The sequence below is a fragment of the Phyllostomus hastatus genome, unplaced genomic scaffold (genome assembly GCF_019186645.2).
Source record: "Phyllostomus hastatus isolate PE091 unplaced genomic scaffold, TTU_PhHast_1.1 phas_scaffold_78, whole genome shotgun sequence".
Taxonomy (NCBI): domain Eukaryota; kingdom Metazoa; phylum Chordata; class Mammalia; order Chiroptera; family Phyllostomidae; genus Phyllostomus; species Phyllostomus hastatus.
In genome coordinates this window covers 85,474,885-85,501,575 of record NW_025334041.1, presented here as the reverse complement: position 1 = coordinate 85,501,575, position 26,691 = coordinate 85,474,885, and the positions used below count along the sequence as shown (strand labels likewise).

At 43.1% G+C, this 26,691-nt stretch overlaps 1 protein-coding gene across 2 annotated transcripts in view; it reads left to right on the top strand.

Annotated features, from left to right (window-relative positions):
• The window catches only part of ADD2 (adducin 2), a 98,997-nt gene that overhangs the window by 1,503 nt on the left and 70,803 nt on the right, over positions 1–26,691 (top strand). The window lies entirely within an intron of this gene.

The window sequence follows — 26,691 nt, the reverse complement described above, 5'->3', positions numbered from 1 at the left end:
GGAGAGGATGGACTCTCCTCCTTTCACATCAAGGGTGTGAGTGCAGCTGGGGTACCTGAGATACTTCACTCAGGCAGTGAGAGATGTCCTCATGAATGGGGTTTGAAAATGATGCTTAATTTGGGGGGAAATAGTTTTTGGTCAACATTTGAAATGAAAGTGCTTTAAATGAATAAGACCAGAGAAGGTAACTGAAGTTTCAGACTTGCAAGCCATCCGCCCACTGACAAATGAATAATAAATGTTAGAGACTTTAAAAAAGGGGTTAGACCATTTAATATGTTCACTTTATAATGTACCTTCATTCTGTAGTGTGATCATACATTTCTCGATCCCTGTGGACCAGGATCTTGCCCAAACCGCACCCTCCCGCACCCCGCAAGAGGGCACAGTGAAATAAACTTTTCGGTATTAGTATGCACTCAATAGACTTTGGAGCACCACTAACAACAAATCATTCTGTGATCCAAAATCCATAACATTTCTGTAACAAGCCCTATGTTCTTTCCTGTCCACCAAATTGCTTAGCCACGTTAGAAATGTACTTGTCACATACACACTGCACAACCCCGCCTGAAGTGACACACCACGGGTAGCTTCTAGGCTTGGGCTGACTTTGCTTTAAATGTTAGTAGAGTGCTAGAATTAGCAAACCTCAACTTTACACATATAAAGGCTTTGATAAATATATTTATTACCTACCTTGTTCCACAAGGGTTTTAAGACAGTTTACAGGAATTCATAAACATAGCAAGGCAGACTAGCTAGGAGTAGATGTGAAAGAAAAAAAGGAAACTAAGAGGAGAGACATAAAATGGTATTAAGAATGAGATGAATACAAAAATAGAGGCATAAGACCCCTACACCTCTCATGAGGGGGGAACAAATCCAGCTCTCGGCTTTTTAGTAGCTCATACAAAAAGGGAAGTTGCCCATGGCACATATGATTTGTTTATTTGTTGACTCATTCACTCAACAAACATTCAGTGAGAACTTACTCTGTGCCACGTCTGTGAGACACAGACTTGTTCTCTGCCCTGATGGTACTTAGAGGCAAATGCAAGAAACAGACATTCATGAAGAAATATCTCCAATGAATATATAATTACAAATTGTGTTAAGAGCTGTGCAGGAAAAGCACAAACAAAATATCACATGTCCAGAACATTAAAACATAAAATATAAACCTCATAAGGGAGCACAATAATTCTTGACACTAACAGCAGAAAGGAATTTTTTTCAAATATGATGCAGTGTTTGGAATGGTGTCTTCAATCAAGTCCTCATCAGACACAGAGTGGGCTGCCTGCAGCTGGTTTTTATAGTGCCCTTCCATGTCAGCTCATGATCTCAACCACAGGCCTTCCAGACCCCTGAGGCTCTGAGGATGTATGTCTTTTGTGGGATCTGTGTCTTCTCTAATTTCAATGATAATCTTAAATAATGAATACTAAAAGTGTGTTCTGGATCATCTTGATAGTCACCCCCAAATCAAAGTTCACCCCAGAGGGTTGGGTCTAACCCTCTACCTTCCCTTGTGAGCCGGGGGTGGGCCTGCTGACTCTGGCCACAGCACGGATGCAGGGAGGGGGACTGAAACAGGCATGTGGAGAGACACGTGAGCTCACATAGGCACAGGCTTGCCAAACTCAGAGCAGCTCCTGGTGACCTCTGCTGCACTGGCAAGGAACACAGCTCTCCTGCGAGATCTACCTGCATAGGGACAGAGTCTCAGTAATTCATTAGCAGCAGGTGTTGCAGTAAAAACTCAGTGGAAAAGTTGCTGTTGCTGGTTTTAGCAGTAATTAGATTAGGTTCCTATTTAAGGCAGAATTCGTAACCCTCCAGTAAGTACCTTATGTCCAAAGCACTGACAGGTAATTTGGTGCAATGGTTAAGTGGAGCCGGACTGCCTGAGTTCAGGTCCACTTTTCCACTTAAGCTGTGAGACTTCAGGCAAGTTAATCAGCCTCTCTGTTCCTCAGTTTCCTCTTGTGATAATATGTGGATAAATATGTGGTATTGATTTCACAGTGATATTGTGAGGATTAGAGGTACTACATGTGAAAGACTTGGAGCATGTAGTAAGGTTCAATAAATGTTAGAGACCTTTACTATTCGTGTTAGTGTGAAATGCCACCTCATTTATGTAGACACTCCAGGATGGTTTTGATAGTAGACTCTCAAACTAGACACATTTTTAATGTTATCAATATTGTTTTGCACAGCATGCGTTATGCATTGCTTGCATTCAGATCATTGAAGTCAAAATTCAGAAAACAACATGTAGTAACCAGACCTGAGGCTACATCTTTCTATTGTTAAAGCCAAAATGGTGTTTTAGCTTAAGTAAAACAATATTATCAGTTGCAGTGAATTTATTTTATTAATTTGACATTTTAAAGTTTGATAGTTGTATTTATTTGCACCTTTGTTTTGGCATTTTGGCTATGTAAAAGCTATAAAGTACAAGTGTTAGAACTGGCCTTTATTAGTGTAATATTTAAGTTACTTTTTTCCTCATTTTTAAAAAATTTTATTTTAATCATTGTTCAAGTACAGTTTTCTGTTCTTTACTCCCATCCTCCCCACCTCCCTCCCATTTCCACACCCCCCCCCCCCCCCCCAGTTTTTGTCCATGTGTCCTTTATACTTGTTCCTGTAAACCCTTCCCCTTTTCCCCTGAAATTCCCCTGAAATTCCCTTCCCCCTCCTTTCTGGTCACTGTTAAGTTACATTTTAATAGGTGTGACTTAGGTTGACCATTGGACCCACGAGGAATTTTTTTCTTTCAAAAGGGATTTCTATGCAGTTCATGCATTTTGAACTGTGTACAAGGACACACACAAGATTCTTAGGATAGAATTTTGAATCTCAAATTCTCAAAGAGACTGCAGCCCCAATAATTGACTCCATACACCTGGATGGCTATAGTTTTAGCCTGAAAGAATTTTAAGGCAGTGATACCAAAAACTGCCTCTGTCTTCAGCAAGATAAATGACACACGAAAGATTAGCCAATGTTATGAAGTGTGGTGAAAAGTCAATTCTCTGCAGAGTACAATGTTTAGCTATATAGATGAAAATGCATTTATTGATTACATTGTTAAATCTATTTAAAAATTTTTTTTTACCTAAGCAACCTGTCAAAGATGACAGGAAATATGTTAGTTTCCCATTATAATCATGTTTTTGGTAGCTTTCCTTTTTATATACACGTGCCATAGACATATACACATATATGTCTCATACACACACAGTTATGTTTGAGTCTGTGTCACTAGGGCCTTGATTGCCCAGGACTGATGGTTTTCCTGGGATGAGGGACATTCAGTGCTAAAACCAAGACAGCAAGGCAAGGCCAAGACACATCTGTTTTAGTTTTAGAGGACGGGGGAGAACAATGGCCCCAGTTCTTTAAGAACTCTCTAGAAGGTATGGTACAGATGGTGCCAACTACCAGCAGCCATCTGATCATTAACAAGGGTCCCTCCTGGGAAGAAGCAAAGATGTTCCCCAAATGAGTCCTAGAATATTCCTCAGGCTCACTGAGCCAGGCCCAGATGGGTTGTGGAGGTTGGGGCAGGGGTAGGGGTGGGGGACAAGACAGGGAGGGCTCTATGAACTCTATCAGCACCTTCCACCTTGAGTAACTGTACCCCCAGTCTGGACATGTGCTGAGAGAGCCCCCCAGTAAAGTGAGGATTTAACATAGCCAGCTTCAAGCCAGGTCAGTTCTGATCGCCCCAACATTTGCAGCTACAAATAAAGATATGTACATAAATAAATGCCACTTGGCCCAGCAGTAAAGATTTCTAATGTGTTTGATGTGACACAGGACCTCGCCCACAAGCAACCCAGGCCAGACCTAGAAGCCAGGGAGTTTAGGGTGTGGTTGCCAGGAAACAAATTTCAGTGTTCCATGAGGTGTCTGGAATGATACCTTGAAGTGGCTGAAAAACTTACCAAGGCAAGTAGCAAATCCCTCTGGCTTCTGTGAGTGGCAGCTCTGAGGACCATTTGACACCCTCCACTGCAGCCCCCCACATACACTCTCAGCTGATTGGACCAGCCGTGGGACCTGTGAGGACTTGGAATCTCAGGGCTGATGGCCATATTAGACCTAACGGGGGAGGGGAAGAGGGTGAGGAGACTAGTCCCCTGCCCCACCCCAAATAGACAGGAGAGAAAACTTCCCTGGCCAGTTTAGAGAAGAAGCCACTGGCTCCCTTGAGGTGGCCACAGGGATTCCAGTTCTAGTAGCTTCCGTGAGGCCCCACTAGACCGTGGTCCCTACATTGCTGAAGTTGCTGTCGACCCTGCCTGGGCTAATTTGCTTGCGTTTCTGTTTCACACAGCCACCCACTCTTGGTTGGAAGTCTGGATTACTCCAGAGCCTCCACTTTCTCGGCTGACATTGAGCCTGACCTCCCTCCCTCCATCCACAGATGTCTTTCCTAAACAACGTCAGATCTGCTCACTCCTCTACCCTCAGTACAAAGCCCAAACTCCTCACCTTCCGCTGCTGCCCACATTGCCTTTCTTTACACTGTCCCCCTAGGTCCACTGGACCAGCATCTTTACGCCGTCCCCCTAGGTCCACTGAACTACCATCCCTCTGGACATTAACTTTCTGGACATACGCCGCAACCCCCACCAGCTTCCACACCTTTCACAGGCTCTTTGCCTCACCTTATACGTCCTGCCTCCACTTTTTGTCTGGCAAGTCGGTTCTTGGAGAAAGCCAATGAAATAGACAGACTGCTAGTAAGCCTAATAAGATTTTTAAAAATTTTACAAAATTAGAAATGATATGTGGAACAAAGGGGAGAAGAGATTTGAAATCATAAGGACACATTGCATTATTGTACCCTAACATGGGAAAATCTTGATGAAACGGACAGTTTTCGGAGAAAATACAAACTACCAATATTTATTCCAGAAACCATATGTCGTATGCCTGTGTGGGAAGCACTGATGTTGTAAAGATGTCGACCCCTCACAGATTCCGCCCTGTGGAAGGCAGCCTTTCCGGTAACTGGCAGTGGTGCATATTTGATCCTATTTTTATGTTCCTGTGGCAATTTTCTATGGGACTTTGAGAGGGGTAGTTAAATGCTTGTGCTGAATTTTGAGTCAGTTTATTGAGGGGAAAGTCAATACATGTGCATTAGAATGTCCTTTATAAATCGTTTTTCGTGAAGAACAAATTAAGTTATTAAACTTTGAAACACATAGGGCCTTAATGCAGACAGAATGTCATTTAACAACGGACACGATTTTCCACCCACATTATTGTATTGAGTATGAGCTCCATGATGTCCGCTGTTTTTGCTCAGTGTGGAGCCCGTGTAAGAATCTCCTGACTTCCACTTTTAAGAATCTGTGCTGAAAAGACACCAGAAAAGCGAGGGCGGGTTCTGTTCTTTCCTCCTTTACTTGTGTCAGATGGCAGAGCATCCACACGGATTATTTCAGCTTTCCTGTATTTAGAATTCATCCTCTTCCCTCTTAGCACCACATTTCTCTCAGAACCTTCCAACACCCTCATTTGTGTCCTAAATTAGCTACATCTGTTACCATAGTTATTCTGTATCCAGCTTAACCCATTCCATGCTATTCCAGCAGCACTGTACGTGACATTTCCTTTCTCGTATGTCATGAAATATTCCATTATTTTTCTTTATTCTTCTCCTGTCCCCAGTCTTTATTATTTTTAAAGCAATGCATGTGCATAGTTATTAAATCAAATAGGACTGAAGGGCTGCCAACAAGAAGCAGCAGTTCCGGCCCCACCCTAAGTCCTTGATCCACAGAGAAGGTATTTTTCGCTGTGTTTTCTACTCGACCGTAGTTTCCTCTGTATCTCAGAATAATAAGCAGATACTACTGCTGTTTTGAATTGAACGATCATCTAGGGGCTTTCTTCCATGAAAGTCAAGGATGTAGCTCATTTACACCTCACATCTCCTCATTACCTTCTGTCCCTGCTTCTCCAGACAGTGCATTTATTAAAACCAGATTTTTCATTCCATGGACTGTTGATTGGGTCATCTAACTCCCAGCTCTGTAAGATAAGGATATTACCACCACCTCTCCTTGCCTGCTTCCTCCTTCTCTCTAGCTGAACACTTACTTTTGCATTATCCAAATTGATAAAATATTCATTCTGTTCCATAGCCATAGTTGGTTTCCATGGTTTGTCTATAAGGTTAATTCTAAAAGCTGAAAACTCTTAAAGTGTTCATTATCTGAAAGGGTTGATATTGTTTATTGCACCATAAGTAACAGCCTAGGATTTCACATCCTTCTTAGGGGCTCCTCTTTCTCATCCCTCGGGCCACTAAGTGAAAAATGCTCACAGGGGGAAGTTCAAATGCATTCTGTTTCACTGGGGGGCACCAGCAGCTCCACAGCTGTTGTGGTTCACCTTCACAATGTGAGCAGCTTCTCTGAGAAGCCCCTTCCGGTGACCAAGCTGATAAATTCAGAACCAGCAGTACATGCATACTATTTTGAGACACAGGTACAGAGGTAGTGACAGCTGGGTGCCTGGCCGTGGATCACTGTATGTGGAGGTAGGAGAGGGAGTGGGAAGGGTCTACTGCTCCCTAGACAGACCTGCAGGCTGTGCCCCTATGTTCAATCTCTTTATTTCCTGCCCTCTATCACTCCTGGCATCTCAGAGTCTGGGACATCTTTAGGGCTCTGCCCTAACATTAGTCAACCGTTCCTCATCTGCTTTTTGTCCTCCAGAAACTTATTTTAATTTCTCCTCTGGTAATGAACTACTTTAATGTGTTATTGAGGGATTATATATTTGTATTCCCTTATGATCAATTTAATGGGGACTAAGAAGAGATTAAAAAGGGGATAGGTGGGTTAGGGCTGCCATCTTGAACCAGAAGCCAAGGACATTAATTTCCAATTGAGCCCTGCACAGTAGTAGTAGTGGGACAAACTCCTGGCATGGCTGTGGTTTAAATGCAAACCATGTCAAGTTTGCTTTTGTTCTGTAAATGCCCTCAACTAGCTGCAGCAACTGACACTCAAGTCAAGGTTTTCTCCAGCTAGAGAAGTCCGGAAACATTGAAACATTCTTCCGCCCATGCTGCACTTTGAGTTTACATACAGTTCTGACAAGTTAGTTGTTTCTCTTCAGAGACTACTGAGCAGTGGGAGTGTCGAGTGAGAAAAATGAGTGTGGCTAATGGCCTAAAAGAGATTGGGACAAAAATGAGAATTAAAGGAAAACGAAAACTGCTCCTAGGACCAGGGCAAGTTACTGCCCAGCTGCCACGGAAGGTCATTGGTCAGAGCTCCCAGTACTGGATTTAGACCTAGGAGGTGAGGACCTGACAGGGGAAGTGAGTGAACGATCAGGGTGTTGTCTCTGAGAGGCGCTGCTGGCTTCCTGCCCCTGGGTGACAAGGAGGGATCTGAGGGTGCCCCGGGCTCTCTGTTCAGAAAATAAATCTGCACAAGAAATTTCATTTGCCTCGATGTTTCCATCTAATTTGGAGAGTAGTGCTTCATTTTTCAGCCTTAGCAATCACCATTAAGACTGAAAACAGTTTTGGGATCCTGCTATACATATCTTAGCTCTGTTAAAATCACAAGCTGTAAAACTGTTGTCAGCTTTGAAGTCTGTAACCATTATTTTTAGTTCCAAACTGGAGGTCTATCAAGCTCAAGGATGTCAGAAAATTTTTTAAGTCTTCTTCTACAAGTCTATTATATTTATGGGTGAAGCGATATAATATCTAGAATTTGTCTCAAAATCATCTTTTCTATTGGGAGATAACTAGGGTTAGAGGTGACTTAAGATAAGACCATAAGTTGATAATTATTGAGGTTAGGTATTATCTGTCATCTAAACTGGCACTTTTTAGAGTGAAAGGAGGGTAATTAACAATTACATCGGAACAAGAGGCATGGCCTGGACTCTCGCAGGCAAACTGCAGTCTACTCTGCAGCTAGGTGATGGGTACTTGGGGTGCATTATAATGTGCTCTCTAATTTTGTATACTTTCAAATATTTCCATAACTAAAATATGTCTTCTATTTTGTTCTGTGTACTGCTTTGTTAAAATTGGAGCTTTTAATCTTAACTATGATGTTAAACATTACTCAACTTCAAAATAGCTGGAGAATATTGTGAAAGGACAAATCTACTAGGCTGATTTATAATAATGGGGCAGATAGTTTCTGCAACTGGGACACCCATGAAGCAATATTAATTAAGTCGACAGTGTTGTAAAGCAGATCTATAGCTGTATTTATGCAAAGAACCTTGTTTTTTATGGCTGTGAATTGGGATCACCAGGATTTTATGGATGGGTGGACACAGTCCAGAAAGATAAGTCAGCTGGGAAGTGAGGAGCAGGCCAGGGGAGCGGGACTGCTATTTGCACAGCAGGTCCCTCAGTGCTGATCTGAAACTATCTTGGTGTCTCTCCTATTTGAAGTTCCCCATTGCCTTTCACCTGCTAAAACACTCTTTCAGTTACCAGATTTTGAAGAGAAGGCCTCCATTCCCACGCTGTAGTTCCTGTTGTCTGTCATCGCATGGTTTAGTGATGTTTTTTGCTTCTGTACTTGTGAGGTGGTGTGGGCGAGGCTCTCAGACGAGGCAGCCTTTCAAGATGTCAGTCATTTTGATTCCGTCGATCAGAGGACTCAGGTAGCTGTGGATTTGGAGTAGGATCCTCTGCGCCCTATTCGAGGAGGGCTCGGTGATGGATGGCAGCCCAGCTCCCAGGTGGCACCTTGAGAGGAGCCTGGGGTCACCAGGCAAGGTGCTGCATCACACTTGGGGTCTTTCAAGGCTAGAATGCTACTGCAGGATCAGAAACCAGGTTTTAAAAAATGATTGATTCTTTTGCTGTTTGTGTTGCTGGTATATTTACTATTGTGTTCCCCTAGTATTATGCAGAAGGTCATTTTTTTTGATAGTCTTATATGAACCTATGCAGTGACTACTGCTGGAGCCTGGATCCTCTGCACAGAGACTCTGATGCAGGTCTAAGAAGCTCATTTTTAAATGTATTTATTTGCATTTTTAAGTCAAGCTTATTGAGATATAATACACATAGTAAAACTCACCTTTCTTTGATGTATATAGTTCTGTGATTTTTGACAAATATATACAACTGTGTAACCTCCACTACAATCAAGATAGAAAAAAGTTCCCTCATGCCCTTTTGTATTGAGTCTCCCCTGTGCACCCACAAGCCCTGAAAACCACCCTTCCGTTTTGTGTTTAGCTGTTTCTAGAATGTCGGATAAATGGGGCCATACAGTGTGGTCTTTTGTGTCTGACTTCTTTTGCTTTGCATAATATTTTTGAGATTCATCCATGTTTTTATAATACTAATACTTTTAAAAAATATTTTATATATCTTTATTGTTGGAGAGAGGGGAAGGGAGGGAGAGAAACATCAATGTGTGGTTGCCTCTCATGCACCCCCTACTGGGGACCAGGCCCGCAACCCAGGCATGTGCCCTCACTGGGCATCGAACCAGCAACCCTTTGGTTCATAGGCTGGCACTTAATCCAGTGAGCCACACCAGCCAGGACAATATAATACTAATACTTTTCATTATTGAATAGTATTCCTTTGGGTGGCTGTACCACAATTTGTTTGGCCATTCGTGCATTAAAGGACATTAGGGTTAATTCCAGCTTTGATGATTATGCATAAGTGCACTGTGTAGATTGGCATGCAGGCTCTTGTGTCAGCACAAGCTCACAATCCTCTGCCCTGTGTGTGCTTGACTTTGCAAGAAACTGCCAAATGGTTTCCAAAATGATTGTATGCACCACTTTGCATTCCCACCAGCCACATATGAAAGTTGTAATTGCTCTGTACTTGGTATTACTTGTTCTTTTCTTAATTTTAAGAATTATTATAGGTGTGGGGTATTGTCTCATTGTGGTTTTAATGTGCATTTTCCCAGTGACCAGTGACACTGAACATCTTTTCATGTGCTTGAATGTCACAGTATCTCTTCTTTGGTTGTTTCTTGTCTTTTAAATGTCAGCAAGGCTCTGCCATGCTAGGGCAAATATGGGGAGCATGTTTTCTTAGTCTTAGGGGGAACAAAAGCATAACACAGGGTGGGGAGGGTGAGCAGAAGGAGGGAATGGGGGAGAGTGCCCAAGAGGAAGGTGATGTCGGGGGGTGGGGGGTAAAGTCAGGCACCAGCTCTCTGATCCTTCCCTCCTGCACGGGCTGCTTCTGGAGTTGTTCTCTGGAGGATTTGGTGGTTGTGTTATGAGAGGCTGCTCCTTAGAGAGGGAGCGAGGGAGGAAGAGAGCAAGACAGCTGTAATATTGATTCCATTGTTTTTTATTTGCTTACTCTAAGTTCTGGTCTTCATAATTTTAGTTCAGTAATATCTCTTTCAAATACAAAAATTGGCCCAGATAGAAGCCCTACCGTTAATTTTGGTGGGGGCAGGGGGACAAAAAGGAGGTTACATATAAGATGTGTAAGGAAATGTATGTTTAAATTTGATTGATGTAGGGACTCAAAGACATCTTTGTACAACCACGTTAACAGCAGCACTATTCTCAGTAGTTAAAACATGGAAGCAACTCAAGTGTATTATGTACATACAATGGAATATTATTCAGGATTAAGAAGGAAGGAAGTTCTGACATGTAATACAGCCTGAGTGGACCTTGAGGACGTGCACTAAGTGAAATAAACCAGTCACAGAAAGACAAATACTGTATAATTCTACTTATCTGAGGCACTTAGAGTAATCAAATTCATAGAGTTATAAAGTAGAATGGTGGTGGCCAGGGGCTGGGGTGGGGTGCACATGAAGTTATTGTTTAATGAGTATAGTTTCAGTTTTACAAAATGAAAATAATTATGGTGATAGATGGTGGTGATGTTTGCACAGCATTATGAATGTATTTAATATCACTGAACTGTACACATAAAAAGGCTTAAGAAGGTATTATGTGTATTTTACAGCAATACATTTTTTTAAGTGCGTTTGCGGTATACTAGCAATGATGAGTGGTTTCTTACAGTGGGAGGAAAGTTTGTAAGGTCTGACTATGCATTTCAGTCAGTCAGTCGACAAGTGTTTACCGAACACCCTCTCTGAGCAGCTACTGTTCCCGGTGCTGGGGATGCTGCAGTGAACCAGGAGGCTACGCTCTAGTAAGGAGAGAAAGATGCTAAACGTGCAAACACTCAAACAGTGCCAGGCACGAACACTTGTTAGGCAAAAGGTAAATTCAGGTAACAAGAGAAAGAGTGACCAGAGAATGCTGCTTTAGCCAGTGGCGAAGGAATTCTTTTCTGGGTAAGGGACATATGGGTGACACAGGTGGTTTAGTGGCACTGAGTCAGAAAATGAGGTAGTGCTGGTTGATTTTAGGCATTTTATTCCACTATTTGAGATAACATCATTGGCTGAAAGTGGGGGTGAGGAAGGTGTGGGGGAGGTTTGAAGAGAGATGAGAAGGTGGGAACCTATCCTCTCAAATGATTTACACCAAGAAAGAGCAAGTTGCCTGGTAATGTAAGAAACCATTTGAAGGGTGTGCAGGGCATTTCCAAATGAGTCCTGTCTGCACAGTTGTGTGCAGGGGTCAACTGCCCAGATGCACACTGGGAGCGAGGTCCTGTAACACTTAGCCAAAGGTGAGGAATCTGTGCGGTGAAAACAATAGAGGGGAGGGGGACAAAGAGTTAAAGGTGTTTTGCAAGGGAATGGTTACCCCGCTAAACTAGTTTATTTAAGTAGATAAGGAGGGGTGTTTGGGGGTATGTAGTGGAAAAGTGAGTAGGAAGTCCCAGAGGCATTGGAGAGTTTCTAGAAGGGGCATATCAGAGTAGGTAGGCTGGAAGGGGGTGATCAAGGAGTAGGATATGAAATCCAGGTGTTGGAGGGGGTGATCTTACTGGTGACATCAAGATCTAGGGTATACAACCATGAGGTCAGATTGCTGAGGCTGGGCTGAAGGGAGGGGCGATGGTGTTAGAAGCCCAGGAAATGGGAGGCTGGATGTGGGGTGGATCACTGCATGGGTGTGTATTTGAAGTCGTCAGGAATGAGAAAGGTAGTGATGGTGGGAAGATTGTGCAGTCATCAGTGCATGAGGGAAGTGACTGGGAAAGTGGCAGAAGACAGCTGCAAGGGGAGAGGGGTGATGGGAACTCTATCTTGCAACATGTGCACTCCCAAGACAGTGAGGTTTCTGAAGCAGCAGAAATAGACGGAGCTGGGTCTAGGGCACAGGGAGCTGTCTGCACTGCACCCAGGCCCTGAGTGTGTGGGGTGTGTGCTGTGAGAGAACAGAGAGGTCGGGGAGAGCTGGCCTTTAGACATTTGATATTTGGATCACAGAAATGGGCTTTATGTAGCAGGATTAGGGAATGATGTGAACAATTATGTGATTTGTCAATGACTTTCGTTTCCAAGCTGGAAGGAATGTAACCAAGGAGGCATTATTGACTTTGGGCGTGTTTAAAACTCACTTACAGGCAATTAACAGTATGTGGTGTTGTTTACCAAAGCAGTAGTCTCGAGAGAGAGCCCCTAGCAGTTCTTGTGAATTGTAGGAAGAGAAGGAGAAACTTCTTCTCTTGAGCCATCTTGTGTTTTCATGTCATTAAAAGTTCTGCAACACCCCCAGGCATAAATCTCGTGGCGGAGATGAAGGGCTTCTGCCACCATCTTGCTGTGGCTCTGCGATGATCCCCTGGTCCAGCTTTGCTCTGCTGATGGTGACCTTGAACATCATAATAACTGCTTATGGGAATAGTGAGGATTGATGGAGAAGATGCACTTTCTCATACTTCATGGTTCATGCATTAGAAAAGGACAGTTTTGGACAAATGAAGGGAAAGTGTGGGGCTTCTCAAATGCATGGCCAAAAACCTCAAAAAAAGCACCTGCACTACCTGGCGGTCCTAAGGGGTTTACTTTCCCACTCTCCAAAATAACTAATTCAGTCCTCCTTTCTTTAAATCTTCTTTTCTACCCACCCCCACCCACCTTGCCGCATGCCTTGGACTTCACTGAGAAACAGAAGCAAGGAGCTGAGTGGCCCTTCTTCTACCACGGGCCATCCTTTGGGCTCCAGCCCCCTTCCTCCTCATCTTCTCAAAACACCACTCCAGCAGTAGGTCTTTCTGTTTTTTGCATTGCCCACCTCCCCCCGCACAATTCTTTTTCTCTTTCCCTTCCTCTCTCTCTCTCCCCCTCTCTCTCCCTCTTTCCTTTCTCCCTCTCTCTCTCTGTCTCTCCCTCCTTCTCTCAACCACAGCATTCCCACTGGCATTTGGGCGTGCTCCAGTGTCTCCTACCTAAGCAACTCAGACGCTACCCCATTTCTCTACACTCTCTGCAAAACTCCTTGCAAGGGTTGCCTTTGCCCCTGTCTCCCTTCCTCTTCTCCACTGTCTACACTTTGTCTTCTGTCCTCTCTGTGCTACTGAGAATACTCTTGCCAAGGTCATTGATGACCTCTATGTTGCCAAATGATGGCAACATCATGATGAGACATGAAGAGACATGAAGGGTCTCTGTTCTTATCTTATTTAACCCATCGGCAGCATTTAACACAGTGGACCGCTTCTTGAAACATTCTATTATCTGGCTTCTGGGACCCTTTACTATCCCCATTTTTCCTTTGCTTCACTGGATATTCCTCCTCATCCTCTGTGGGTTCCCTTGTCCACACCTCTAAGTGTGAGAGAACCCATGACTCTGCCCTGGGCCACCCAGTATTCTTTACCTGCTCTCCCTAGGGGAGCTCATCCCAGCCTCAGCTTGAACTTCATTTATATGCTGTGGAGCACAAAGGCTCTTTCTCCCCAGAACTCTAGCTTAGTGCTTCTCAAACTTTAATGTGCATACAGATCAGGTGGGGACCTTGTTAAAATGCAGATTCTGATTCCATTGGACTGGGGTAGGGTCTAGGATTCTGCATTTCCAACAAGCTCCTAGGTGATGCTGCTGATGCTGCTGGTCTTGGGATCTTACTCTGAGTGGTGTGGAGTGGTGAGGCTGGAGACTTGGGTACCTGACTGTCTCCTTGACATTTGCACATGGATGTCTCACAGGCATCTCGGACCAAACCTAATGTGACCCTATTAGAGTCCTAGACTTCTTTCGCAAACCCACTTTTCTCTGCATTACATCATCCTCCCAGTTGCTCACACCACAAATCTTGGAATTGTCCTTGGTTTGTCTCTTTCCTTTCCTACCCAATCCATCAGCAAATTTGATTGGCTCAGTTCTCCCAAATATATCCCAAATCTTTCTACTTGGCTCCATGATGATCGCAGTAGCTGACACTCACTGAGTACTTCCTACACGTCATACTGTGTTAATGATTGCTGTAGACCAAATGTGTATGTCCCCCAAAATTCATGTGTTGAAGCCTGTCCCCATTCTGTTGGTGTTTGGAATTAGTGCCCGTCTCAGAGACCTCAGAGAGCCCCCTTGCCTCTTCCCCACGGGAGGACACGAAGAGAGGAAGGCTGTCTGTGAAGCGGGCCGTCGCCAGACACTGACTCTGTCAGCTCCTTGCTCTTGGATTTTCAGCTGTCAGAACTGCGAGAAATGAATTTCTGTTGCTTAAAAGTCAGGAATGGCCTTTTGTTATAGAAGCCTAAGCTGGTTAAGACAATAATATACATCTATATATTTATGTATTTAAAGTCTAAATACTATGACAACCCTATAAAATAGATGATGTTATTAACTTAATCTTTGGATTAGAAAAGTGGGCACATAATAGGCAATAAATAAATCTTCGTGGATTCAGTAAACCAACAAACTTTATAACTTATAACCCTACATAGTTTATGTCTTTAAAAAATCCAGTTCATTCTTTCAGTTTATTTTTCTCCTTTGTTTTAAATTTAACAGTCAATAGTGCTATTGATATACACAGAGAATTAGGGAGACAGTAGCTTGTTTTAGGTTTCTGTGCCCTTGCTCAGCACAAATTACTTGCAAATGTCCACAGGTTGTGCATGTTACAGAATTTATAGTCTCTTTGGCTTCCTCAAACCACCTTTGACAAGTTATAAGCATTTGAAACACTAAAATTATTTATGTCTGATAATTACAATACTGTGGCATTCCTTATAAACATACTGTGTCTAGTGTGTCCTTGCAGAAAGCAGGGATGCTTTTATTTCTCATTACATCATTGCATTTTCTGTAACCTGGAGGACATATTGAGGAAAGGACATTTAAGCTCCAAGATATACTCCTTTCCTAAACTTCCCCCTGTATGTCAGTTTCAAGAATATTGCACTCTGTGTTGGACACACTGGGCATCACATTTACAAAGCATGATGAATAGTGGTTGGGATTCAGGAAACAGCGACCTCGTCAGGCAGGTAGGAGGACGCTAGTTCATATGAAGATGTCTGGTGGAACTTGGGTTGTCTAGGTTGGAGGAGAGCAGGTTAAGCCACTGGTTTGCTACATTGTTTAAAGGAAACATTTAGTGGCCTTGTTTATAAAATAAAGACATCTTTTGCAGTGTGACTAATTGACTCAGCTTTATAAGTGTGAGTTTCTCTCAAGAGTGGGAAGGGGAAACGCACATTCATTATTGTCCTCCTGATTTCCATTATAGCCTTCTCTTTAGAATCAGTTGTCTCTTCTAGAACTTTAAATATGCCAAGGTGAACATTACACCAGACACAACACTGCATCCCTTTCTCTAGTTCAGTTAAAAAAATATCCTAGGAGGTGACAGTCTTATATATAAATGAACTCACAAAGGCTCAAAAGGAGCCCTACTCATTAGCAAGGGCCTTTCTGTCTTTATGTTTCTGAGTAACATGTGTCAGATGTCACATACGGGAAACATTCCCACTGGAACCCCAGCAGGTCAGAGCGGAAGGGACCATAGAGATCTTCCAGGCCAGCCTCCGAGTTGCCGAGATCAGATGGGCGAAGCTTGGAGAAGACACAGCTCCGACCCGAGTGAGGCAGGCACGTAATTACTGAAAACCCGCAGCTCCTGAAAAGCTGCTCTTCAGGGCATTTCTTTCTAAATGTTGAATTCTTCATTTTTTAATGTCAGAGTTTTCAAGATGTCATTTGATTTTGAGGAAAAGAGACAGGAGGACTATAAGCTCCTCATGAGAATCGAAGCTATAATGGGAGAGACGTGTGGGGCAGAGGCAGGCTCTCCGGACAGCCAGGCCTCCACTCTGACCCTTAGTTCTCATCCCTGGATACAGCAGGACAATGATGATGTAAACTTCGTTACAATTTTACAAAGCATAGTAGTTTCCTAGGGCTGCCTTAACAAAATACTACAGGTGGAAATTTGTGGAAATTTTCGAAGTTTATTCTCCCTCGGTTCTGGAGGCCAGATGCCTGAAATCGAGGGTCGGCAGGGCCGTGCTCACTCTGGAGGCTCTAGGAAAGGATCTTTCCCTGCCTCTGCTTGCCCTGCGGCGGCTACCAGCCATCCCTGGTGGTTTTGGGCTTGCAGCTGCACCACTCCAGGCTCTGCCTGCATTGTTACAGAGCCTTCTCCCCATGTCTGTGTGTCCTCTGTGCCTCCCTCTCTCCAAAGCCCCTTCTCTTTATAAGGACAACCATCACTGGGTTCAGGGACCATCACAATCCACCAGGACTTCATCTTAACTTTTTGCAAAGACCTTATTTCTAAATAAGGTCACATTCACAGGTTCCAGCTAAACATGAATTTTTTGGGAGGCACTATTCAGCACAGCATGCAAAGTTATAATGATTTTATGTTTTAACTTTTGCCAAGAATATATACTTGCACATGCTAGAAAGGCATGTTGTTTCTTGGATCCGTGTGTGTGTGTGTGTGTATAGTTCCACTCACACGTTACTGACCAGGACTATGTCAAATGGTTTCTTCCCACATCAGGGAAGGCTGAGAAATGCAGGGCTGCTGTTGCTGCTGCTGCTGCTGCTGCTGCTGTTAGCATTGTTGCTGGGCACATTGTACTTTGGACAAAATTGAGGTTCTGTTAGGAAGGAAGAAAAGAAGGTGAATATTGCCTAGGTTGCTGGCAGTGACTGCAATACATGTAATTTCCCAAAGCTCTAGTGACCAGAAGATCTCCCTTGTTAAAAATGTGTCCTGTTGTCCTTCACAAGAGTGCTTTCTATAGAATTGCAGGTTTTAGTATCAGCCTCCAAGTTTAATCCCACCAAGCACTTTAGCTCAGTACAACTCAAGCAGTTTGAGTGTCCGTACTTGTATGGCACCATGCTACACTAAGTGCCTTTTAAAATTATTTAATGGCTTGATGTGTGTTTGCATTCCTAAGCTAATTTCATTTTCTTTAATGTTCTCTAATGGAATTGGAGCTTCTCTTTCTACAGCACGAGTTCCTTAAATACAGAGTTGCCATGTTTAAAGCAATGCACACAAGGCACTGCAGAAGCATCCCTGTATCTTCTGGCCAGTGTATAAAGCAATAAAAAGTCAGAGGCTCCCTGCTTCTCAGAGACAGTGGATGCTGCTTGTGGCTCAGGAGACCTTGTTGGTGGCAGGGGTCTTTGATGATCACTGCTGTGGTCACCCATCTAATCACCAGGGGAGCCAAAACACATACCTCTATTCCCAGGTAGGACCTGCATTGAGGAGCCTATTGTAGGACATGGAGCAAAAACATCTCCTTTCCCTTTTGGTTCTCGCTCTTTTACTTTTGTCTGGTCAGGGAGTCTAGTTAGTGCATCATAATGCTAGCTTAGTCTGGCCATACATATCAAAGGCAGCAATATCAAAGATGCAGAGAAGTATAACAGATTCCAGAAAAGGTTTCTTTTTGATCTCTGCTTGAATATGTAACATTTTCAATCTTACCACTAGAGATGGGTGAGGAGAGGGAAAGGACTCAAATGATAAGGCCACGATATCATCAAACCTGAGACCTGAGAACCGGAATGTTCTTCACAAGTGAGGGGCCAGTGGCCCGGGTGGTAGGGGTGGGAGTTGGGGAACAGTCGGCACAATATGAGAATGGACTGTGCCCTTCTCCATTCTTGGCGATGAATATAGGATCTTTCTTTAGTTCTGGGTGAAGGTGACCCATCTAAGATATCAACACACTTGTTATTCCTATCAGCAAAACATGTAAAGATTTTCTAAAAACCGTTAAAATTTTATGCATTATAAGTTTCCAGGGAAGCATATGTCACACTGGCCTCACACCCAAAGGCAGCAGCTGAAAGGAGCAAATGTCCTTGTACATTTTGATAGTTGACCTTCTATACAAAGCAAAATTGAATTTCAAATTGTAATCCTCCTCAGCACAAAGGAAACGACCTGTTTATCACTGTGTAATATTTCAGAAAGGCCAGTAGGAAAATTTTAAGTGGTTCCCAACCCACTGACTAATACTGTCCCTGTTTCTTGCTCTTCCTCTTCTCCTTCTGGCACCCCTCTGATTCAGATGGTGGAATGTGTAAAGTTGTCCCAGAGGTTCCTACGCCTCTCCTCATTTTTTGAATTCTTGTTTATTCATTTTGTTCTGGTTGAATGTTTATTCCTTCCTTTTCTCTCAAATTGTTGACTTGAGTCCTGGATTCCTTCCCTTTACTGTTGGTTCTCTTAAAAAATATTTTTCTTTATTTCACTTTGCCTAGCCTGCACTTCTTCTTCCATTTTGCATCTGTACTCAACCAATTATCAGTGTTTTGAACTCTACATCTGATAGGTTGGCTATCTCCTCATCACTTAGTTCTTTTTCTGGAGTTTTGATCTGTTCTTTCATTTGGGCCATATTTCTCTGTCTTAGTGCACCTGTTATGTTGTAAGGGGGGAGCCCTAGGTATTCACCAGGGCAGGGCAACTCACATCACTGCATTGTGGCCCCATATGAAAGAAATAGACATACAAGGCCAGGAAGCTCAGAGAGCCCCAAACAAGTTGGATCCAAGGAAGCACACACCCAAGGCACATAATAATTACATTGCCCAAGATGAAAGATAAGGAGAGAACCTTAAAAGCAGCAAAGGGCAGTTCCCAACAGAAAAATAAGGAGAGAATCTTAAAAGCAGCAAGAGAAAAGAAGAGAGTTAGCTATCAAAGAATTCCTGTAAGACTGTCAGCTGATTTCTCAAAAGAAATCTTGCAGGCAAGAAGAGGCTAGAAAGAAGTATTCACAGTCATGAAAAGTGAGGACCTACATCCAAAATTACTCTATACAGCAAAGCTTTCATTTAGAATGGAAGGGCAGATAAAGTGCTTCTCAGATAAGGTCAAGTTAAAGGAGTTCATCATCATCAAACCCTTATTATATGAAATGTTAAAGGGACTTATCTATGCAAAAGAAGATCAAAAGTATGAACAGTAGGATGACAACCAATTTACAACTATTAACAACTGAACCTAAAAAAATAAAAACAAAAACAAACTAAGCAAACAACTAGAACAGGAAAAGAATCACAGAAATGGAGATTACATGGAGGGTTATCAGCAGGGAGAGGGAGCAGGGAGAATGGGGGAAAAGGTACAGGGAATAAGCAGCACAATTGGTAGGCACAAAATAGATAGGGAAGGGTTAAGAACAGTATGGGAAATGGAGAAGCCGAAGAACTTGTGTGTGTGACCCATGGGCATGAACTAAGTGGAGTAGTGCTGGAGGGAATAGGGACACTGGGTGGAGGGGGGATAAAGGGGTGAAAAAAATGGGACAACTGTAATAGCATAGTCAATAAAATATGCTTAACAAAAACAGAAATACTATCCCTGGAATACAAAATGTGTGTAGAAAGTATAAGGAAAAGAATAAGGTAGCTGAAGACAAGATGGGTTTCTCTTGCCCCGTGACATGCTGTGGCTAGATGGGAGAGCACATGGCCTCATGGGAGAGCTTGTGCCAGAGAGGTGTGGACTGTAACCTCCAGAATCTGCATCCTTGTTTGAATCCTATGTTGGACTCTTAGGTCCTGGAGTGCAGGGACCATTTGCTAAATCTTTGCTGTCTCCAAGCACACATCCCAGTGCCCTACTTGGTCTTTAATGCTATGAGATAAGTAAAGATATCAGGAGAGCAATGATGCCCAAGTAAATCCATCCTGAAACATTTATCTCATCAAAAGCGTCTGGCTCAAATGCTAATCCTACAGTCCCAGGATGTGCTCAGTGGTATGAAGCCCAGCCTGGTGACAGTTGCTGTCTTATAGGTGATAGTGAATGAGACCTGGAACTCTGGGATTACAGGGAAATCCCAAAGGCCAGGGGGCTCAATGAATATCCTGGGGCTACAGCTAACAAACTGACAAATACTTAACTGCAGGTGTTTTGATTCCCAAACCAGGGATTTCCCAGCTCACCCCAGTCTGGGAGATGGCAGAGTCAGACTGCCTGAATTAGAATTCTGATAGTCCCCACTGGCTAGCATCCTGAGTGTGGTCACATCTCTTTGTCTCTCTCGCTCCATTTCTTCATCCTGGTAGTACCTACCTCATTAGGGTTAGGGTGAGGATTAAAGGGATGAGTGCATGGAGTGAGTGCCTGGCCCCATGAATTCTTCCTTTAGCGTTAACAGCTGCCATATGTATTACTAGGATGCTTTTCACATTTGCATCTTCTTTAAGGTCCCAGAATGAAAAGGAAGCTGAGCTCTGTGCTAGGTGCTGAAATTGACAAGACTCACCGACAGACTTACCATGATAAATTTTCTACTGCCCACCGATGAGTGCCCTGAGGGCTCAGAAGACAGGCCTATTAATTCAGCTTGAGAGATCAGAGGGAACATCACAAAGGGGGTGACATTTGACCAGGGCTTAACAAAGCAACTTGAAGACTCCTGCTTGATTTGATTCCTTCTTGGAAGAATCCTTTTAAGAACAAAAGTGTTTTTTTTTTAATATAAGTTTATCAGGTGCTGCCTTATAAGTGACCATCACAGTTGCAGGCTCACTGGCTCCTTATTATTTGACTTCTGTCAAGGAGATAGTTATTATTTACAACATTTCTCTGCTTTACATAAACTGCAGGTTTTTTAAAATTTTGTTTCATGGTGAATTAGATGACAGTAGTTCTTATTTCAGCAGTAATCTATGTGGAGATATATTTTTGTAATAAATACAGTCAATTTGTTCCTGTAACTATCAGCTGCACGGGCTGGACTCAATTTATCTCCTCTCTGCAGGGTCTTTTGTTGTCCTTGGATACTCACCTCACATATGTCCCTGAGAATATGTAGCTGATTAATCATAAAAACTATGGCATTCTTTGGAGTAATTGGACGTTATAGAAGAGCATCTGCTGTGCTTTCTCAAGGGAGGAGGCAGAAAGGCAATTTTCTAGCCGTCACAGACAGCTGCTCTTCCTGGGGGACTGTGTTCTGAGGCCGTGGTTTGGCTGTGGAAGGGGATCTGGCCCCAGCACATGGCATTTCCCGGCTTTGTGCTGGGACATTAGAAATCCATGTTAACCTCGGAGATGCGGCCTCTGTCCCAGGAGGACACCAGCTCCTTTTGTCTAAGTACCATTTCCACACACCTCAAGCCTCCCCACAGTGTAAACTTGCTCTGTCTCTGGTTCTGTATTTTGAGCCATTGTCTGGGAGAGGAGTGTGGGCCTAAGAAACACAACCAAACTCAAACCTACAGCAAGGATAGGGTTGAATAATTCACCTTGAAATCTTAGGTTCATTTCCTCAGTTCCATTAACGGACCAAAAGCTTGAAAGAAGAGGACCAGAGGGTGCTTTTAAGTTACCACCAAGTTCTATTTCATTTTTTGTCTCCTAAACACCCTCAAACCCTTGCACTTTCTCCATCTCCCTCATGCCCTGAGTTCAAGCCCCATCGCCTGCATCTGGATATCTGTATTGGCCTCTGACCAACACCCACTTGTGCCCCACCCCCTGCTCTGTTGCTCAAGCTGCATGCTTTTGGGCTTTCAATATACAAGTTGGACCTTACTATCCTCCTTTTAAAAAACTGATTATTGCTTCCTGTTATTTTTAGAAAACAAGCAAAAATCCTCCCTGCTTGAATCTCATAGAACTTGCTTCCTTGCCCTGCAGCTTCAGCCACACTGGACTTCTTTCTGCTCCTTCCAGCCACCAGGTTCTTTCCAGCTCCAGAGGCCTTGCCCTAGCTATGCATGTATATGAATGTATGCATGTATTTGAATCCATAATACACATGTAATATACATCTAACACACACATGTGTAAGTGTCTGTGAACAGTTTGAGGGTAAAGTGCAGACATGACGCAACCCAGTTACTCTGAAATACATCAGTGTGTGTTTCCTGAGAACAAAGGCATTACTTACGTGGCCAGATACAATGATCATGACCAGGAAATTAAAGTTGGTGCAATCCAATTATCTAATGTATTTTATTGAAATTTTGCCAGTTGTTCCACTAATAGTCACTAAAGCAAAATAAAGCAATTTTTTTCTGCTCCAGTTTGTTTTACCCAGGATCATGTGTCTTTGGGTTCCTTCAGTCTGAAACAACTATTCCTCAGTCTTTCTTTATCTTTTGTAACCTTGACATTTTTTAAGGATCCAGGCCATTTATTTTGCTGTATGTTCTTTAGTTTCAATCTTTCGGATGTGTTCTCATGACTAAGGTCAGATTATGCATTCTCTGCAGGAATACCCGAGAGGTGATGCTGTGTTCTTCCCCACGTGTCCTCTAGGGTGGCGCACATAAACTTGACTGTTTCAGGTGGTGTCTGGGAAGTTACTGTTTATCTCTTGTAATTACTAAGTATTTGTGGGGCCACGCTCTGAGACTGTTTAAACATCTTATTTCTCACTCTCGTTTGCCCAATAGTTTTAGCCTTCAGTGATGTTTCTTGCTTGAAATAATTATTACCATGTCAGTTGCCAAATAGTTGTATTTATACATCCACCTCTTTTTTATTCATTTGTTTAGAGTCTATTTTTGTATTTTTGTCAATAGTTTTATTGTAATAAAATATGCATAGCATATCATTTTAACTATATTTAAGTGTACAGTATGGTGGCTGCCTTCTTTTAATTCTCTTCATAGCTCTTACGACTCTGAGTTTTAAAAAGTATGCCGTTCATTATCCACCAAGGATGTAAGCCCCATGAAAGCAAGATCCCTGCCTGTCCTCTGCGCTGCTCTATCTCCCCTGGTGCCCGGACAATGTCTGACACATAGAAGACTCTCATGTTAGTAAATGTTGGATTAGTGAACGAGTGAGTAAGTGGCTTAATGGATGAACACGACCCAGTGCTGCTTGGCTCCCATGTGTCAGTCACCCCATGGCCTCTCTAGGCCCCTCAGCTCTGCTCTGGCCACACTGGCCTTCCTGTGATTCCTCATGCTCGCACGCTCTGGGGTACCCTGGGGCCTTTGTGCTTGCTAGTGCCCCGGCCTGGAATACTTCCTCCTTCCTGCTTCATTGTTGTAACTTATTCTTCCCGACAATGTCAGCTCAAATGCCACTTCCTCAAGAAAGGTTGTGTCTGACCTGCTTTACCAAGAGACCAAATTCTCCAGCTACAGGCATACTCTGTTTTATTGTGCTTTGCTTTACTGCATTTCGCATGTGTTGTACTCTTTTGCAAACTGAAGGCATGGCTTGCCATCAGCAAAAAGATTACAACACACTTTACTGTAACACCTACTTTATTGCAGCGGTCTGGTACTGAACCTGGAGTACCTTCAAGGCCTGCTTGTGTAGGTGCTCCTGGCACAGCTGTGTCTCCCCTTCGGGGCAGTGCTCACATGTGCAGGTACGACAGTTTCTGTGACTACTGATCAATGCTTGTTTCCTTCACCAAACTGTAACATCCATGCTTGCTGGGATGTTGCCTGGTTTTGCTCACCATTCTACTTCCTACATAGTGTTTGCTGAATGCTTTCTTTCTCCATTGAACCACTGGCTACAGCAGTGTTCATTTCTTTTCCCCAAGTGTTCAGTTTGGATGAAGCTGATTAAATGAGCAACTCAGCATTTAAATCTTCAGTGTACAGTAGAAATTTATTCTCAGTGTGCTTTTAGTTCTACAAAATGTTTAGCAATGTTATTAATTTTTTCTTTAGTCTTTACTTCTCTTAGATATTTACTTGGAGTTTTTAAATAGTCAAATGCATTTTGTTTGGAATATTAAGTCCACATGCCTTTGTTTTCAATGTTGCATGATTTGTAAGCAGGTAATATTATGACCCTAAATTGCCAAATTAAGCTCATTTTGGTTTATTAAAAATATCAACATGATATGCAAGCTAGGGGCTCATTTCAGAGCTATTTAGCTAAGTTTCTTATCAGAAAAATAAACTCTAATTTCTTGTTTCATTTGAAATATTTATACCAGCCCCTTGCTTTGGAACAACTGGTAAACTTTGTAATGAAAACACACATTCTGGAATTGATTCCCCAAAGTATTACCAGTAATTCTGAGAAGGGAAGTATAGTGAAGGTATTTTTACCATGCAGAAGGTATTCATAATTAAAGACAATGTCTCATCCTGGCCATCTGGCTCAATTGGTTGGAGTGTCATCCGGATGGGCCAGGGCTTCAGGTCTGACCCCCGGTCAGAACACATACAGGAGTCAACCAGTGAATGCATGAATAAGTGGAACAAGAGACTGATATTCCCTCTCTCTTTGTCTCCCTCTGTCTCAAATCAATAATAATTTTAAAAAAGATGATGTCTTAATTTGCTTGACAAATGAAAGCCTTGGTTTGAAAGGTGTAGTCCTCTTCTTAATAGCTTGTGCCCATCTTTGCCGTGTGCAGGGATGACTTTAAATAAGTTACAGCCATGGCTTCTGGGAGGTCGCGATTCCTGGGTTTTAAAAGTCAGTTCATTTAAAAATAAGGCCGACACATCTTTCAGAGTTATACAAAGTTACTTGTGAGTAAAAATTGAGATTTTACACTCAATGAGAAGAAAAACACACACCACCATTTATTTTTTTGCTCCTTTTACACGTCCGGTGAGTTTTGGCGGGGAACCTGTCCTATGTCTTCCTGGCTCAGAGGCGTAGGCTGATGGAGTTCCCACCAACTGGAAATCGCTAGTGGCTGCAGCAGGAAGACGGGTTCTCAGATGCTTTTCCCGGATGAACTCCTGTTCATGTTTCACTGATCACAAAAAAATACACGGCAAGGCTGAACGGGAAGACGGCGGGAAATTATCACCCTCTTCTATCCACAAGAGTAGACAGGAAGCAGATACGGGTGGGCGATGGTGTCCACCAGACCTGAGAGCTTGCCTCCCGGAGGAGCTGCCCTCCTGTTAACACATTTGCCCTCACTAAACACTGTCCTGTCTCCTTTATTCTCCCAAAGCACCACTAGCACAAGGCTCTTCTGCATGTCAGACTTTTAATCAAAACATTAGGTCAACAGAAGGTATTTATAGCATAGTGCCAGAGACAACTTTTAAGTTCAATGTCAGGCATCAGTGGTTCTCAAAATGGATTGGCCAGTCTCCATCACTGGGCATTCCTCACTTGGCTGTTCTTCTGGCCTCTGTTCTTTGCTGCTGTTGCCCTAGAGTGACCCGCACCCTGGTCCTCGCATCACCCATTTTCCCCGTGGCTGTGAATGCACCACTTCTGATTGTGTGTAACTTCCTCTGCAGGGCAGTCTGTCCCTTTGTTCACCGTCTTCTTCCACATCCAGGCTGGTGAGGACTGGCCAGTAAAAGGAAAACACATTTCATTTCTTCTACTCATAGCATTTCTGACACAAATCTATGTGTTATTTTCCATACTGACCAATTCTCTAACACCAGCTACCAATTAGACATCCTATAGTTTAGTTCAATTCTGACACTATCTACCTGGAGTTTGCATCATATTCTGTAAGTTGTGGGCTCGGTCCCACCAGACTGCCCCCACCTCAGATACCATTTGCAAGTCTGGGCTTCCCACACTTCTGACTGCCTGGCTGTAAACTGGGGTTCCCACAATCCCTTCCTTGGGTTCAACAATTTGCTAGAACAGCTCATAGAACTCAGGGAATCACTTACTTATCTCACCAATTTGTTATATAAAAAATAATGTGATAAAAAATACAGATGAAAAGGTACATAGACTGAGGTCTAGAAGAGTCTCAAGCACAGGGACCTCTGTTCCCTTGGAGTTGGGATGTGATACCCTCCTGAAACCAACCTGGAAACTTTCCTAACCCTGTACCTTAGGGATTTTTATGGAGAATTCATCACATAGGGCATTATCAATGAACTCAAGTCTCCAGCTCTTCTCCCCTCTCTAGAAGATGGGGGTGGGGCAGAAAGTTCTAAGCTTCTAATTATAGCTTGGTCTTTCTGGTGACTGGCCCCCATCCAGGATCCCAAGAGTTGCCTCATTAGAACAAAAAAATGCTCCTATAATTCAGGAAACTCCAGGGGATCTAGGAACTCTGTGTGAGATGCTCCTCTCACCCCCGCCACTCAGGAAATTACAAGGGTTTTAGGAGCTCTGTGTCAGGAGCCTGGGTCAACGACCAAACACTAGACAAGAGACATTCTTAGAACCCCTATTACTCAGTCAATTACAAGGGTATCAGGAGTTCTGTGTTGGGACTGGGGACAGAAACTTGTATATGTAGTTCTTTTTATTTCACAGTTAGGTGGATAGGAACTCACACTTCGTTTTTAAGGGACCTGTTAACAAATTTCTTAGACCAGAAAACAAAACCAAAAAACCCACTATCTCCCTGAGGATGAATGATGCTTTTCCTAGAATGAAGAAATG